General features: G+C 42.6%; 1 protein-coding gene and 1 non-coding gene across 2 annotated transcripts in view; both read right to left on the bottom strand.

The window, feature by feature from the left end:
* LOC132230650 (leukocyte elastase inhibitor-like) overlaps positions 1-358 on the bottom strand; it is a 38,308-nt gene extending 37,950 nt beyond the window's left edge. The window contains exon 1 of the mRNA XM_059688418.1: positions 234-358. The gene's annotated coding sequence lies outside the window, so the exon portion shown is untranslated. The remainder of the gene's footprint in view (positions 1-233) is intronic.
* A 15,148-nt stretch (positions 359-15,506) lies between these two features.
* LOC132232057 (U6 spliceosomal RNA) lies at positions 15,507-15,613 on the bottom strand. The gene has a single exon (XR_009452220.1). It is a non-coding gene; the product is annotated as a U6 spliceosomal RNA (small nuclear RNA).
* Between the last annotated feature and the right edge of the window lie 1,280 nt (positions 15,614-16,893).

Raw genomic sequence — 16,893 nt, forward strand, 5'->3', positions numbered from 1 at the left:
AATGATAATTTTCTATTAGAAAATCATAGCTACCTACTCCTCATTAAAGCAAATTTCAGCAAAGTGGTCAATTTTCCAATTTTCCAAGATGCAATTGCTAACGTTTAGAGAGGTGAAGTGTCCCAAGTCCTGAGGGTGGTAGATGATGTGAGAGTTTGAAAACCCAGCACAGGCCTTAGGGTCGTGGTGCAGCCCACCAGGAGCAGGGGCCAAGCATCCTCTCTGACACCCACCCCTCAGGGGCAGGTGATTGGCCTTCCACCTCAGCTCAGAAGCCCCCTTACCAATCCTGACTCCTCTCAGAGCTTGTTTCCACAGAGATGGGCAAGGAAGAATAATAGTGGTGCTAGCTGCCTCCCTGTAAGTAATACATTGAATTATCACTGTTGTTATTGGAAAGTAACCTCTAGGATCACATTGGCCTTCCCTCCCTCCTCCCTCCCTCTTTCCCTCCCTCCCTCCCTTGCCTTCCTCCCTCCCTCTTCAGCATTGAAAAGTTATACCCCCCTGGGCTGCCTAAAAACTGTCACAAACTGCTCAGGGAGGCAGGGAGTTGAGAAAGGAATAAAAATATTATGATCTCAGGCTTGGTTCTGGCTTCAGACCAAAGGACTAGTCCAGTCCATCATAGGCCAGCTGACCCTCTTGCCCCCCCCCCCCCACCTTGCATTAGGGGGTTGGGTGGAGGATTTTTCCAGTGTTGCTCCCACTCAGATGAACAGTGTAGGTAGCAATCCCAGAGGTTCAGGCAGCCATCCCAGGGAGAGGGCAGGGGCTGCTGGTACCCAGGCCACTGATGGCCAGGGCGGAGCCAGAAGTAGGCAGCTGGCAGATCCCAGCCCTGAGCAGCCCCACTGGTTTAGTCCCACTTCCCTAATGGGCCTGGTGCCCAGATCTCACCCTTTGCTGGCTACTCCTGGCAGGGGCTGTGGATCTGAAGATGCTGCAGCCTCAAGCACCGCCCTTATATAGTCCCTGAGATGGGTGCAGCCTGGGAGGGGCTTGGGATCTGATGATGCCTGCAGTGCAAACACATCCCTGAGGTGGATGCACCTATTGGCCTGCAGGAGGAGGAAAGGGGTGGGGTTTAGGGGGAGAGAAGGGTGGGGCTGGGGCAGGGTGCTGTGGCAGAGCCGCCAAAGGAATAGGGTGGGGCAGAAAGGCAGGCAGAGCAGGAGTCTGCGCACTGGCAGTAGAATCCTAGATGAAGGGGGATTACTCAGGAGATGAGCACCTTTTTGAGTCTAGGCGAACTCAGAGGTCTGGCAAGGACCTGAGGGCCTAGTTCTTGCCTAAGTGTGAATCACTGAGATGACATAATGTATCACCTCTTAAAGGGCAAATCAGTCCCTCTGAATCTCATCTATATACTCCAAAATGGTTTTGTTTTTCTGTGTATTTGTGTTTGTTTTGTGGGGTGGGGAGGGACCTCCAGTATAAGGTAAAACAGTGCTGTCAGCTGATGGTCATTGGTGCCAGTTCAATGCCACCAGGAATCCCCAATTTAGGGTGCAGTGAAGAAGGAACTTTATTCAGTGCAAACAGTTCAATTGTGATACAGCTCAGTTACTACCATGAAGCAGCAGGTGGCAAGGTGGCCCTCTCTGGCTAGCCAGCTCTGCTCTGCTCTGGTCTGCTCCACCTGCTCCATTCCCATCCCCCTCTTCCTGTTTCTCCAGGAAACAATCTTGAGTGGAAAGAGAAAGTGTGCTCCCAGAGCCAGAAAGAAGCTGGCTTAGAGAGAAGTCCCCACTCCTGGTCTCTGGTTGGTCCATCCTCATGCAAAGGAAGACTCCAAGTCCTCAAAGTTTCATTGCTCCAAAAAGCACTGTCCTGATTGGTTGGAATGGAGCTGCTCTGAATGGTTAATGAAAATGCTGATAAGGATAGAAGTGCACAGTTCCAATTGAATGGGGAAAGCCTCAGTCTCTTTTTTTTAAATATATTTTTATTGATTAAGATATTACATATGTGTCCTTGTCCCCACGTTACCCTCTACCCCCCCCCGCCATGCCCTCACCACCCCCCCGTTGTCCGTGTCCATTGGTTAGGCCTATATGCCTGCATGTAAGTCCTTTGGTTGATCTTTCCCCCTTGCCCCCACCCTCCCCTACCCTCACTCCAAAGCCCGACAGTCCAATCAATGCCTCTCCGTCTCTGGATCAGTCCTTGTTCATCAGTTTATGTTGTTCATTATATTCCACAAATGAGTGAGATCATGTGGTATTTATCCGCTCTCCAGTTCCATCCATGCTGTGGCAAATGGTAAGAGTTCCTTTTTCTTCTTCCTCTTCTTAAAGAATACCTTTCAGCATTTCATATAATGCTGGTTTGGTGGTGATGAACTCCTTTAGCTTTTTCTTATCCGTGAAGCTCTTTATCTGACCTTCTATTCTGAATGATAGCTTTGCTGGATAAAGTAATCTTGGTTGCAGGTTCTTGCTAGTCATCACTTTGAATATTTCTTGCCACTCTCTTCTGGCCTGTATGGTTTCTGTTGAGAAATCAGCTGACAGTCGTATGGGTACTCCCTTGTAGGTAACTGACTGTCTTTCTCTTGCTGCTTTTAAGATTCTCTCTTTGTCTTTTGCTCTTGGCATTTTAATTATGATGTGTCTTGGTGTGGTCCTCTTTGGATTCCTTTTGTTTGGGGTTCTCTGCGCTTCCTGAACTTGTAAGTCTATTTCTTTCACCAGGTGGGGGAAGTTTTCTGTCATTATTTCTTCAAATAGGTTTTCAATATCTTGCCCTCTCTCTTCTTCTGGTACCCCTATAATTCTGATGTTGGTACGCTTGAAGTTGTCCCAGAGGCTCCTTACACTATCTTCATATTTTTGGAATCTCTTTTCTTTTTTCTTTTTCGGTTGGGTATTTTTTGTTTCTTTGTATTTCAAATCTTTGACTTGATTCTTGGGATCCTCTTGTCTGTTGTTGGATCTCTGTAAATTTTTCTTTATTTCAGTCAGTGTATGCTTAATTTCTAGTTGGTCCTTTTTCATGTCCTCCATGGTCTCACTATACTTATTGAGGGACTCATTAAATTTTTCGGCGGTTTCCATAAAATTCTTGAAAAACCTTATAAACGTGGCCTTGAACTCTATATCCAGTCGTTTGCTTTCCTCCGTTTCTGCCATTTGTGACCTTTTTCTTTCTCTCTGCATTTTGGCTGCTTCCCTGTGTTGATAGAGTGGCTTTGTGTGCTAGGTGTCCTGTAGGGCCCAGTGGCTCAGCCTCCCCAGTTACCTGAGGTGGACACTCTTGGTGCACCCCCTTGTGGGCTTTGTGCACAGTCTTGTTGTAGCTATGTCTTGGTTGTTGTAGGATCACTGGGAGGAATTGACCTCCAGGCCAATTGGCTGTGAGAATCAGCTGTGTCTGCAGTGGGAGAACTTCTGTGCTGGAGACACCCTTCTGGGGCAAGACTTGCTTCAGTGGGGCTTTGGTGCTCACTGAGACTGCACCCTGAGTGTGTCCCTTATGGATCTGAGGAGTTGTGATCTGGATGGTCCCCCTCTGACCACTGGGTACAGTGGCTCTTGGATCTAAGGAGGTGCTAATTTAGCCTCTGCCTGAGGTTACACAGCAGGAACTACGAAGAGAACTGCAGATTCCCCTTCCTTTTTTTTGGAGTTTGGAAGTGCCCTGATGATGCTCAGCTGTGAAGCAATGCAAGCCGCTGTGGGGCCTTGGGCCTTCTCTTGGAAGTTCTGGGTCTATCTGTCCCGGCTGGGGTTAGGTAATTACAGGTTGCAAATGGCCGGGGCATTCATATGCAAAAGCCTCTGCCACAGCCTGGGCGGGGCGGGGTCTCAAGGAATCAAAGGGCGGAACAGGCAGCTATGGCGGAGCCTCACCCCCGCCCTAAGGAGTCCGAGTCCCAGTGTCCAGGCAATGGCTGCAAGCACCTCTGAGGGAAAGCTGCCCTCAAGCTCGCCCGCTGCCAGACAGACCAGTTTCTCCCCTTATGAGTCCTGGGTCCCCAGAGACTTCCTGGAACTGGATTTCAGAGCCGTGGGGAGCTTGTGTCTCCCTCCAGATTAAAAAAGACAGCCGTGTCCTCAGGTGCCAGACCCTTTCCGCGCGCACGAGCCCCCGTACCTCTGCACTCCACCTCCGCAGTTCCTCTGGCTCTCAGTGTGCTTTTCTTTCCTTCTAGTTGTAGAATTTACACTCAGCCAGCTCTCCTGTAGTTCTGGATGATGTCCACCTGGTGTTTTTGATGCATTTATCAATTGTTGTGGGAAGCAGCAATTTCCCGGTGGTTATCTATGCCACCATCTTAGTTCCTCTCAAGCCTCAGTCTTAAAGATTGAAATATATTCTCGGGACTCCTTTCTAAGGGCTGGCTCAGATGCAGGAACACAGTACAGGCAGGCAGCTCAGTGCAGTCTTCTCCTTGAAGTGCCCTCCTGGTGAGCCCGCACACCTCCCCTCTTCCTCCCATAGCAATGGCTACAAGGGTCTGTCTTATAAATTTGAGTCTATTTAGCCAGCAGGAATCCTTCTTGGTAGGTATCTTCTTTGTCAGGGTCCCCAGTCCAAACAACCTTGATGTCATTATCTTTAAAACCAAAATTAATTTACCCCATATACTTCTCACAGTGATGGCTACACCACTATTTTTTTTTTTTACACCACTCTTTCTGTGGGTCTTTTTTTCCTACTTTAAATGTCTGGGAATGTAACTTCACCAAAATTTGTAGCTGTTGAGGGTCTGAAATAATTCTGCATTCATGAAACTTGTCCCGTTTTCTTACAAACCTCAACATGAAACAGGAACAAAGAAAACGTCCTAATTTGCCCTGACTGGTTTGCCTCAGTGGATAAAGCATCGGCCTGTGGACTGAAGAGTCCCAGGTATGATTCCAGTCAAGGGCATGTACCTTGGTTGCGGGCACATCCCCAGTAGGGGGTGTGCAGGAGGCAGCTGAAGGTGTTTCTCTCTCATCGATGTTTCTAACTATCCCTCTCCCTTCCTCTCTAAAAAAATCAATAAAATATATTAAAAAAAGACAAAGTCCTATTTTGTGCACGCACACGCGCACGCACGTGTGTGTGTATTAGTCTGAATAATATAGTGTGAAAGAGATTGTAGATTTTTGTTTGTTTTTTATTCTGAGAATTTGTTTATCATGAAAAGGGTCAAGGATGGTCCAATAATGAGTAACAAAAATATTCTCCATAGATTTTTTTAAGCAAGAAGAGTTTAATAATGAAGATTTTAGACTGATTTACAGTTTATTAAATAAAGAAACCAACGCTTATTGAAAGCCACTTAATGCTATATTCAAGTGGTTTGATCAGATCTGGTAAGCTCTCCACCATTTCTCAAAGAACCAGAGCACCACTCACTAGCTTCTTCAAAGAGGCCAATGTGAGAAAGTCAGGAAAGAGAGGCTGCTCTGAGAAGTTCTTAAATTAAAATCTGAGGCACATAATTGAAGAAAAAGTTTTACAAACTTAATTTTTTCTCCTACCATGTTGTATTTGTGCTTACCTGGAGTTAGCAATCTGGGTTAAATAGAAAACAAAACCATTTCCTAAGTCAATGTGTATACTGTATATAAGGTTCAGACAAAATTGATCATTATACATCAATCAAGCAATACATTTACTCTCTAGTGTGGAGGCAAAGTAACTGTTCTGTCAAATAACATTGGAGTAATCTCCTTGTGAATTTAAAATATAAATTACCACAATCATAGCTCAGAGATACTTACACACTCAGGAAGGTACAGTGTTTGGTATATCTACCAAATGAGCACAAGCTTACCTGAGCTCCCATGCAGGAATCTCCCCCAGAGTGAAATGTGTGTGAGCACGTGCACCTGCAGACATGTACAGGAATGTGCATAGCAACGTGCTTTGTCTTAGACCCGCATTTGGAAACCACATAAATGCCCATCAGCAGAACAGACTAATAAATACAGAAGAAAAATATACAGTAAGAAAAATGAGCAAACTCAGCAATGCACAGCAACACGGCTGCATCTCACAGCTGCACTGTTGACTGAAAGAACAGACACAGAAAGCTGTGTGGTTTGGTTATAGAAAGTTCAACAATAGGCAGAACTAACCCCTGGGGTTTGAAGTCAGGGGAGAGTTCTCTGAGGGATTGTACTGACTGTATTTTCTTATTTTCTGTATTATCCCTGCTCTGGTAGTCAGAGCCTTGATCCGGGAGAGAGTGCTTCTACCAGCGCTATTTCCTAGAGATAGCGAATGGCCCCCTGATGCCCCTGTGAGTGTACCTTTGATATAAATTCAGTGACCACACTCTCAAATAGCTCCTTTATAAAACTCTTACAGGCCCAGCCAATAGTCCCCCTACCTGAAACTACCCCCGCACAGATGCCAAACCACTAGAGACTCCTTTTATAAAAATATATTTTTATTGATTTCTGAGAGGAAGGGAGAGGGAGAGAGAGAGATAGAAACATCAGTGATGAGAGAGAATCATGGATCAGCTGCCTCCAGCACACCTCCTACTGGGGGTTGAGCTGGCAACCTGAGTATATGACCTTGACCAGATGGAACCTGGGACCCTTCAGTCTGCAGCCAATGCTCTATCCACTGAGCAAACTGACTGAAACTAGAGACTGCTTTTTTAGCCAGCTCACAGCCCCCAAATTATTTAAACTGTCTATTTTAAACCTATTGTACCTATCCTTCCTTGCCCATTACTACCTGCAAGAATTCCAGAAGGGGGGAAAACCAAGATGGTGGCATAGGTAAACACCGGAGTTTTCTGCCTCGCACAACAACTTCAAAAATACAACTAAAAGACAGAACGGACATCATCCAGAACCACAGGAAGGCTGGCTGAGTGGAAATTCTACAACTAGAAGGAAAGAGAAAACCATACCAAGACTCAGAGGAGGTGCAGTGAGGAAATAAAATACTAAGGTACAGAGGTGCACACGGAGTGAACTGGTGGCTAAGGGCGAGGTTGTCGTTTTTAATCGGGAGGGAGTCTCAGGCTCTGAGCTCCAGTTCCGGGCGAGTCTCTAGGGACCCAGACTCATACGGGAGAAGTGTGTCTGGCATCGGTCGGAACTCGAGGGCAGCTTTCTCTCGGAGGTGCTGGGACACTGAGAACGGGGGCCTCTGAGGGCAGCCATAACTGCAAGCCCCGCCCTGTTGATCCCATGGGACCCACCCCGCCCAAGCCCTGCATGGAGGCTTTTGCAGGATAGCCTCAGGCAGAGGCTAGATTAGCACCTCCCTAGAGATCCAGGAGCTAGTGTGCCCAGTGGTCAGAGTGGGACCATCCAGTTTGCAGCTCTTCGGATTCATAAAGGACACACTCAGGGGGCAGACTCAGTGAGCACCAAAGCCCCATTGAAGCAAGTCTTGCCCCGGAGGGGAGTCTCCAGCACAGAAGTTCTCCCACTGCAGACACAGCTGATTCTCACAGCCAATTGGCCTGGAGGTCAATTCCTCCCAGTGATCCTACAACAACCAAGACATAGCTACAACAAGACTGTGCACAAAGCCCACAAGGGGGTGCACCAAGAGTGTCCACCTCAGGTAACTGGGGAGGCTGAGCCACTGGGCCCTAGAGGACACTTAGCACAGAAAACCACTTTATCAACACAGGGAAGCATAAAAAATGCGGAGACAAAAAAACAGGACACAAATGACAGAAATGGAGGAAAGCAAACTTACTGGATATAGAGTACAAAATCACACTTTTAAAGTTTTTCAAGAACTTTCTAGAAGCCTCTGATAAATTTAGTAAGACCCTCAAAAAGACTGGTGAGACCGCAGATAAATGTGAGATCCTCAAGAAATCTAGTCAGACCCTCGATGTTATGATAAAGGACCAACTGGAAATTAAGCATACAGTGACTGAAATGGAGGATATTATACAGACTCCCAACAGCAGACTAGAGGATCGCAAGAATCAAGTCATCGATTTGAAATATGAAGAAGCAAAAAACACCCAACTGGAAAAGCAAAATGAAAAAAGAATCCAAAAATACGAAGATAGTATAAGGAGCCTCTGGGACAGCTTCAAGCGTACCAACATCCGAATTATAGGGGTGCCAAAAGAAGAGAGAGAGCAAGATATTGAAAACCTACTTGAAGAAATAATGACAGAAAACTTCCCCTACCTGGTGAAAGAAATAGACCTACAAGTCTAGGAAGTGCAGGGAACCCCAAACAAAAGGAACCCAAAGAGGACCACACCAAGACACCTCGTAATTAAAATGCCAAGAGCAAAAGACAAAGAGAGAATCTTAAAAGCAGCAAGAGAAAGACAGTCAGTTACCTACAAGGGAGTACCCATACGACTGTCAGCTGATTTCTCAACAGAAACTTTGCAGGCCAGAAGGGAGTGGCAAGAAATATTCAAAGTGATGAATGCCAAGAACCTACAACCAAGATTACTTTATCCAGCGAAGCTATCATTCAGAATTGAAGGTCAGATAAAGAGTTTCACAGATAAGAAAAAGCTAAAGGAGTTCATCACCACCAAACCTGTATTATATAAAATGCTGAAAGGTATCCTTTAAGAAGAGGAAGAAGAAGAAAAAGGTAAAGATAAAAATTATGAACAACAAATACGTATCTATCAACAAGTGAATCTAAAAATCAAGTGAATAAATAATCTGATGAACAGAATGAACTGGTGATTATAATAGAATCAGGGGCATAGAAAGGGAATGGACTGACTATTCTTGTGGGGGGAAGGGGTGTGGGGGATGCAGGAAGAGACTGGACAAAAATCGTGCACTTATGGATGAGGACAGTGGGTGGGGAGTGAGGGTGAAAGGTGGGGTGGGAACTGGGTGGAGGGGAGTTTTGGGGGGAAAAAAGAGGAACAACTGTAATAATCTGAACAATAAAGATTTAATAAAAAAAAAAAAAAGAATTCCAGAAGGCTTTGCCTTCATCCCTGTGTGCCTCCTGGCAGACTGGGTGCTTCCCAGGTCCCATGTGGTGTGGTGTCAAATGCTTTCAATTTCTAGGGATCTGTACCAGTTAATAATGTGGATTTTATAATGAAAGAAAACACCATAATTTGAAGAGAAATATCAAAAGTGCCTTATTCAAAGTAATGTCCATCACTAGCGACACATTTCCCCGAACTTTCAGGTAATTTGTGGATACTGTCCCAAAAGAACTTTTCTTGTTTTGAGGCAAACCATTCAATTTTCCACTTCTTTGTACATTTTGAAGTGCTGCTCAGAAAGTGCATGTGCCATCGATCAGAACAAGTGCTAATCTGAAGGAGCAAGGTCTGGTGAATACAGCGGGTGGGTTAATACTCCAAGGCAAGATCTTTTAACGTCTTTAACTGGCTTTGAAGTGTGTGACAGTGCGTTATCATGAAGCAAAATTACTTTGCCATGTCTTCTGGCCCTTCTGGTCGTTTCACGATCAAAGTGTGGTTCAAGTTGATTATTTGTTGTCAGTAGCGATCAGTATTAACGGATTCACCTGGTTTTAGAAGCTCATAATACACCAAACCTTCCTGATCCCACCAAAAGCAGAGCATTGTCTTCTTTCCGAAGCGATTTGTCCTTGCAGTCGATGTTGATGGTTGGCCTGGATCAACCCATGATTTTGTGCATTTGAGATTCTCAAAATAAATCCAATTTTCATTGCCAGTCACAATTTGATGCTAAAAAGACTTCCTTTCTTCTCATTGAAGCAACCTTTTACTGATGACTTTTCGGTTTCCATTTCTTTCATTCGGTTGATGTGGCACTCATTTTCCTTTCTTTAAAATCTTTCCCATTGTGTGTGAATGATCAGAAATTGTTTGCTGAGCAACATTTAATCTCTCTGAAAATTTTTTTGAGTTTGACATGCATCTTCATTCAATAATGCTTGCAATCATTGGTCTTCAAACTTTTTTGGTTGACCTGGATGTTCTTTGTCTTTCACATTGAAATCATCACTTTTAAAGCATTTAAACCAGCGTTCACAAGTATCTTGAGATGGAACATGTCACCATAAGCTTCCCAAAGTGTATGATAACTTTTTCTTCAAAATAAAGTAATGTATTAAAACATTCCACAAATGCTCTTTTTGTTGGCACGAAATTCGATATTTTTAAGTGTAAAAATATCTATGATGTTAACACCTTCAGCAAATTTGACATATGAAGTTTTGAAGCTTGCTGCCAATATCACAAAAGAGCCTACATATCAAATTGCATATATATCAACATATGTGTAACTCCATCTATTGAAAAAAATCTGCATTATTAACTGGTACACTTAGTAGGTAACCTGAGGCTGTGATTCTGGTATATAAAAATTCTGAAAATATTTGAAAACCATTTCTCCCAAACTGTGACTTCACAAAATCTGGCTGCCTTCCATATGTATTTTTTAGTGGTAGCCTGTGTCAACTGACGGGCATTGGTGTCAATTCAATGTCAGCAGGAATCTCTGATTTGGGTGAAGTGAGGAAGGAAGCTTTATGGTGACACAGCACTCTGAAGTGAGCACAGCTGCAAGGGCCAGGGAGCCCTCTCCCTGTAGGTAGACAGCTCTGCTCTGCTCCTCGCTTGTTTGCTCCTTTTGTTGTTGTTTTTTACTTTGAGCCCTTTTTAGTAGGTATCTTTTGTCTCGGGGTTCACACCTGGGAAATAACAAAGTGGGAAATGCTCTAGAATGGCAGTCCTGCCTTTGGGGACATTGTCTTGGATGTCACCCTTCCTTGGGGGGCTGGTTTACATCGACTGTTCTGAAGCTTGCCTTTCCTTTCTCTTCACGATCTGTTCTGCAGAACTGAAGTTCTTAGGATTTTTTTTGGTTCAATTTACATAAAAAATGTTAAATGTTTAGGAACAAATATAACAAAAAATGTGTGTGTGTATGTGTGTGTGTCCTGCTAAGAAATCATTCTCTCCATAAGTACATGAAGATATCTTATTTAATATAGAGGGAATATGCAAATTGACCATCACACCATAATGGTCAAGATGTCTGTGCCCACAGCAGATGCAGGGATTCTGTAACACAAGTTGACTGCACCCAGAGCAGAGGCCAAGTTCCTGTAACAAGCCTCAATGAGCAATCATCATGGACCTGAGGCTACTTGTTACTGGGCCGGGCCAGGGGACCTGTGCTTTCGCCCCCTGTCCAGCGGGGCTTGACAGAGGAACTCAGGCTGTGCCCACCCCCCCACAGTGCCAGGCCAGGGGACCTCCCTGGCACATGGACGGAGGTCCTGAGGCTGCAATCCCTGCCCCAGGGCCAGGCCCGGGACCTGAGGCCACGCCCCCACCATGCCGGGCTTGACAGAGGACCTCTGTTCGTGCCTCGCACCAGGTGGAGCTTGATAGGGACCTCATGTTGTGCCTCCTGCCCCAGCCCAGGCTGGGGTTCCTCAGGCTATACACCCCACCCTGGGCCGGGTCACTGAGACTGTGCCCTCCTCGTGTCGGGGCTTGATGGGGAACTGAAGCTGTGCACCCTGGCCCAGGCCAGGGGACTTCAAGGTGCACCCTTCGGCCTTACTCCGGGCCAAGCGACCTGAAGATGCAGCCCCCACCAGGCAGGGTTGACAGGGGTGGGGCCAGCAAGGTCTGTATCTAACCCAATGTAAGTGGGGCCAGCTGGGTCTGGGTCTTGTGTGATTCTGAGGCACATGTGGGTGGGCAGAAACTTGACTCTGGTTCCCATTGTGCATCCCAGACTCTGACAGGAGGAAGGTTTTCATATACATTTTACTAATTTTCTTTCATCTCTGACACTTCTATTAAGGGAGAAAGGGCAAATAGAAACATTAAAATATTTCCTCTAATTCCATTTTAATGTGCATGAATTTCATGCACCTGGTCACTAGTATTTTAATATTTTCTTTTAAAAGCTTACTGTTTTGCTTTCACAATTAAGTCTACTGTCCACCTGATTGATTTGATGCAGAAATCAACTTTAACATTTTTCCATATGGTTCCCAAAGGTTCCAGAACAATTTATTGAAAATTTCCTCCCTTCACTTCCAACTTTGAAGTACCACATTTGTCAGAAATATGATGGCCATAGGATTTATTATTTAAATTGATTACATTTTGAGAGTAAAAAAGGGCATTGCTAATTATTGCTGTAGAACAAGAGACTTAAACAGGCTTTTGTGAGCAAACTGGGATGATGCTCATCATAAAGCAGGGTTCATATTGCTGGCCTCTCTGTTTTGTTCCATTTCTAAGCATCTTTATCTTATTTCCACAGCTGTAGAATAAGTTGTTATTCTATTAAGTATGTCCTTTCATCTGATTCTTCAATATTGTCTTGGATATTCTTGGCCTTTTACCTTGTTATATAAGTACTAGTGGGCCCATGCAGGAAATTTGTGCACATTACAAGGGAATTAATTAGAGGAAATATTTTACTATTGATATTTGCCCTTTCTCTATAATAGAAGTGTCAGAGATGAAAGAAAATTAGTAAAATGTATATGAAAATCTTCCTCCTGTCAGAGTCTGGGGCACGCTGTGGGACGTAGAGTCAAGTTCCCGCCCACCACCCGCACGTACTTCAAAAATGCAAGAGACCCAGACCCTGCCGGCCCCACCCCATTGGATAAGACCCAGACTCAGGCTGCCCCACACCCCGTCAAGCTACTCCTGGTGGAGAGAAAAACCTCAGGTCCCCCATCCTGGCACCAGGTGGGGGTACAGTCTCAGGTCCCCAGTCAAGCCCACCAGGTGGGGAGAACAGCCTCAGGTGCCCAGGCCTGGTGCTGGGGTGAGGGGCACAGCCGAAGGTCCCCTGTCAAGCGGGGGGCATGGCCTGATTTCCCCAGGCCTGGCACGGGGTGAGGGTGGGGGCCACAGCCCAAGGTCCCCCATCAAGCACCGTGGGGCAGGGGATGCAACCTGATGTCCCTGCTGTTTGGTCATGACGTTATAGCATCCCAGCTATTTTACATGTTCCTCTATTATATAGATAGATTAGAATCACTTGCCATGTTTCACCAAATAAAAAAAAAAACAAAGAAAACCTGTTTTTTAATTGAAATTGCATTGATTATATAGATCAATTGACATTTCAATAATGAATCATGACCATGGTATAGCTTTCCATTTATTCAGAACTACTTTATTTTCTCTCAATAATGATTATAGTTTTCTGTATAGAATTTCTTAACATATTTTGATGAATTTATTCCTAGGCATTTGAACATTTTTTACAACCTTATAAATGCTTTTTAAAACATTTTTTTAAAACTTTGTAGCCCAAAGAAATACAAATTAGCCGTGTAACTTGCACTTGTAACCAACGATGCCTTACTTAATTCAATTTTAAATTCCAATAATTTAGATTTCAGATGAAAATATTCATCTGAAATATTATAAGATTTGCTCTTACTTTCAAATTTTTATATATTTTGTTTTTCTTGAGTTACCATATCAGCTAGGATCTTCATTCAATTTTGAATAAGTGATGGCAACATACAGTCTTATCTTGTCAAATTGCTAACTAATTTCTCCTTTATTTTTTTTCATTTTTATCTATAATTTTGAGGACTTATTATTGAGTACATACAAATTTAGAATTGTTATATTTTCCTAGGGATCTGAATCTTTTTACCATATGAAGTGTCTGTCTTTATCACTAGAACAGGAAAACCTACTTTATCTAATAATTACAGCTACACCTACTTTTATGGTTAGTATTTGCATCATATATCCCATTCTTGTATTCTAATTCTATTTTTTTATGTTATAGATATATTTTCTGTAGACAGCATACAATATTTTTCAATCTCGCCTAACCATTTTTGTCTTTTAACTGAAATATTTAGTCATTTCACATTAATTTTTAAAAAATATATCTTTATTGATTTCAAAATTGAAGGGAGAGAGAGAAATAGAAATGATGAGAGAATCATTGATCAGCTGCCTCTTGCAGACCCCCTACTGGGGATCGAGCCCACAACCCAGGCAAGTGCCCTTGACTGTAATCGAACTCGGGACCTTTAAGTCCACAGGACAATACTCTATCCACTGAGTCAAACCAGCTAAGGCTAGTCATTTCACATTTAAATAATTACTTAAATATTGGGATTTAATGTGATATTTTGCTATTTGTCATTCCTGTTCTGTGTATCTTTTTTCTTTCCCCTTTTTGGATTGGTTGTGTAATTTTTTTTTTCTTTTTTCTCTTTGGTTTATTATGGAAGTTATAAACCCTTTCACTATTTTTCTTTTGGTTACCTTAGATCCGTGGTCGGCAAACTGTGGCTCACAAGCCAAATGAGGCTCTTTGGCTGCTTGAGTGTAGCTCTTCCACACAATACCACATGCAGGCGTAGATGTACAGTGCAAGTGAAACTTCGTGGCCCATGTGCAGAAGTCGGTATTTTGTGGAAGAGCCACAGTCAAGGGGACAAAGAGCCACATGTGGCTTGCTAGACGCAGTTTGCCAACCACTGCCTTAGTACGAAATGCATCCTTGACTTATCAAAATCTATATATATGAAAGCCTAAGTGACCATTATGACTGGACAACTGGATGATCAGAAGACTGGTCGATAACTATGATGCTCACTGACCACCAGGGGCAGACTGACCTGGTGCTCAGTTCACTCACACAACCAACCTCCTGTGGCTGGCCAACCTCCCACAATCCCTCCCTGTTTCTTGTCCCAATTGGGACTGGGTGAACAGCCCCAATTGGCCCATGAATGAATTTGTGCACTGGGCATCTAGCCTAATATAATTGTACAGATATGTGATACCTACCTTTGGGATATGTTTTAAGAATCATGTTGTTAGCAAAGTTGGTTGTAGTGCAAACATCATAAAGTGCACTTACACAAACCTAGACAGTTCAGCCTAATCTGGATTTCAGCAGTGTGGTATGTCCTATTGTTTCTAAGATAAAACTGTACAGAATTTTACTGTAAAAAATAGCATGAGATTAAGTCCAGCACAGGAGAAAATGATTCAATCAAGAAAGACAATAAACACAAAATGTATGTGGCTGCTGCCATTGTAACATTCCATACTGTTTTAAGCACATTGTTCTTTCATAAATAGAAAAGTTACCCATTCTAAAATAATGATAAAAGTTATACTATAATAACTACACTTACTTTCATTATCAAATATCATGTACTGTGCATAATTGTATATGCTACACTTTTCTATGACTGGCAGTGCAGTAAGTTTGTTTATACCAGCATCACCACAAACACATAAGTAATGCCTTGCACTATAGCGCTATGGTGTCTACAATCACCAGACAATAGGAAATTTTCAGCTCCATTATGATCTTGTGGGACCACCAAGGTAGATGCACTCTGTTGTTAACCAAAATGTCATTAAGCAGCTAGTGATGGTAATTGTACTTTTATTCTCTTCACGGAAAATGCAAGGACTCCAGAAATGTTACCTCTATTTTTCTTCCCCAAACATCTATGGTATGCTTTATTTTAATTTTGTGTATGTTTGAAATTCGGCAGACATTATTACTATTGTTTTATATGATCAATATTTATTTAAATTTGTATTTAAATATTTTCTCTTTCTTTCTTTTTTTAATATGGAATTCTTCACAAATTTGCATGTCATCCTTGTGCAGGGGCCAGGCTTATCTTCTCTGTCTTGTTCCAATGTCAGTATATGTGCAGCCAAAGTGAGCACTTAAATATTTTTTTGCTCCTGTTCTTTTCCTACAACTCTTATGTTCCTTTTGCATAAATAATATTCTCTAGAATTTTTTTAAGTCTCTCTCAGTTTTTGTTAGTCTGAATATATCTTAAGGAATATTTTTCCTGGGTATAGAATAATTCTGGATTGGCAGGAGTTTTGGGTGATGTTTTTGCAACATGTTACATCAGTCTGTAATCTCTGGTTCTCATAACTTCTGTTGATTTATGTGTTGTCCTTCTAACTGTTGCTCCTGTGAGGGTACTTTGTCTTTTTTTTTGGCTGTTTTTACATCTTTCATGATCATCTCTTTGGTTTTCTGTAGTTTCAGTGGAATGTGAGTAGAGATGGATTTCTTTGTAGCATCCTGCTTCGTGGGTGAGTAGGATTTCTAAACTCTGTGAATTCATGTTTTAACAAATAAGTTTTAGAATACACATTTTGAATGTTAGATCTTTAAATATTATTCTGCACCGTATTACCTCTTGCCTTATCTTTTCCTGTTAAACATCTTCTTACTGACTATTTTCACTATTCTTATCCTTCCTTTTATATTTATCATTCTTTTGTCTTTCTAGGCTTTACTCCTTATAGTTGTCTTTCTGGAAGAAATTATGGGTAATTTTTTCTGGTCTGACAATTCACTTTTTTTCTATTTAGTTTGTTGATAAATTTATCTATTTAGTTTTTCATGTGTTATATTTTTGAATTTTGGAGTCCTATTTCAGTTTTTATCTTTTTTAAACAAATATTTTTAAATTAATTTCAGAGAGAGAGGGAGAGGGAGAAATAGAAACATCAAGGATGAGAGAGAATCATTGATTGGCTGCCTTCTGCACACCCCCAACTGGGGGTCGAGCCCATAACCCAGGCATGTGCCCTGACTGGGAATCGAACTATGACCTCCTGCTTTATAGCTGAACACTCAACCACTAAGCCATACCTGGCTGGGCTCGATTTCATTTTTATTAAAAAATTCAGTATCTTTTAAATTTTTAGTTATCTGCTGAATTGTTTAACTTTGGCTTTTAGCAACTTGATAAAATAGTGTTGTTTTTATAATTTGTGTGTGATTATTCCGATATTTAGAGCCCCTGTACTTCTGTTTGCATTATTTGTTTTTTCATGCTGATTTTTATTCATGTTGTCATAGTTCTTCACACATCCCACTTGTCTTTGATTATGTGCAAAATAGTGTACTTAGAAAAGCTAATTATAAAAATAACTAGTGTCTAATGCACAGATTCATACACATTGAAAGGAAAATAATTAGA

The sequence above is a fragment of the Myotis daubentonii genome, chromosome 3 (assembly GCF_963259705.1).
Source record: "Myotis daubentonii chromosome 3, mMyoDau2.1, whole genome shotgun sequence".
In the NCBI taxonomy this organism is placed as follows: domain Eukaryota; kingdom Metazoa; phylum Chordata; class Mammalia; order Chiroptera; family Vespertilionidae; genus Myotis; species Myotis daubentonii.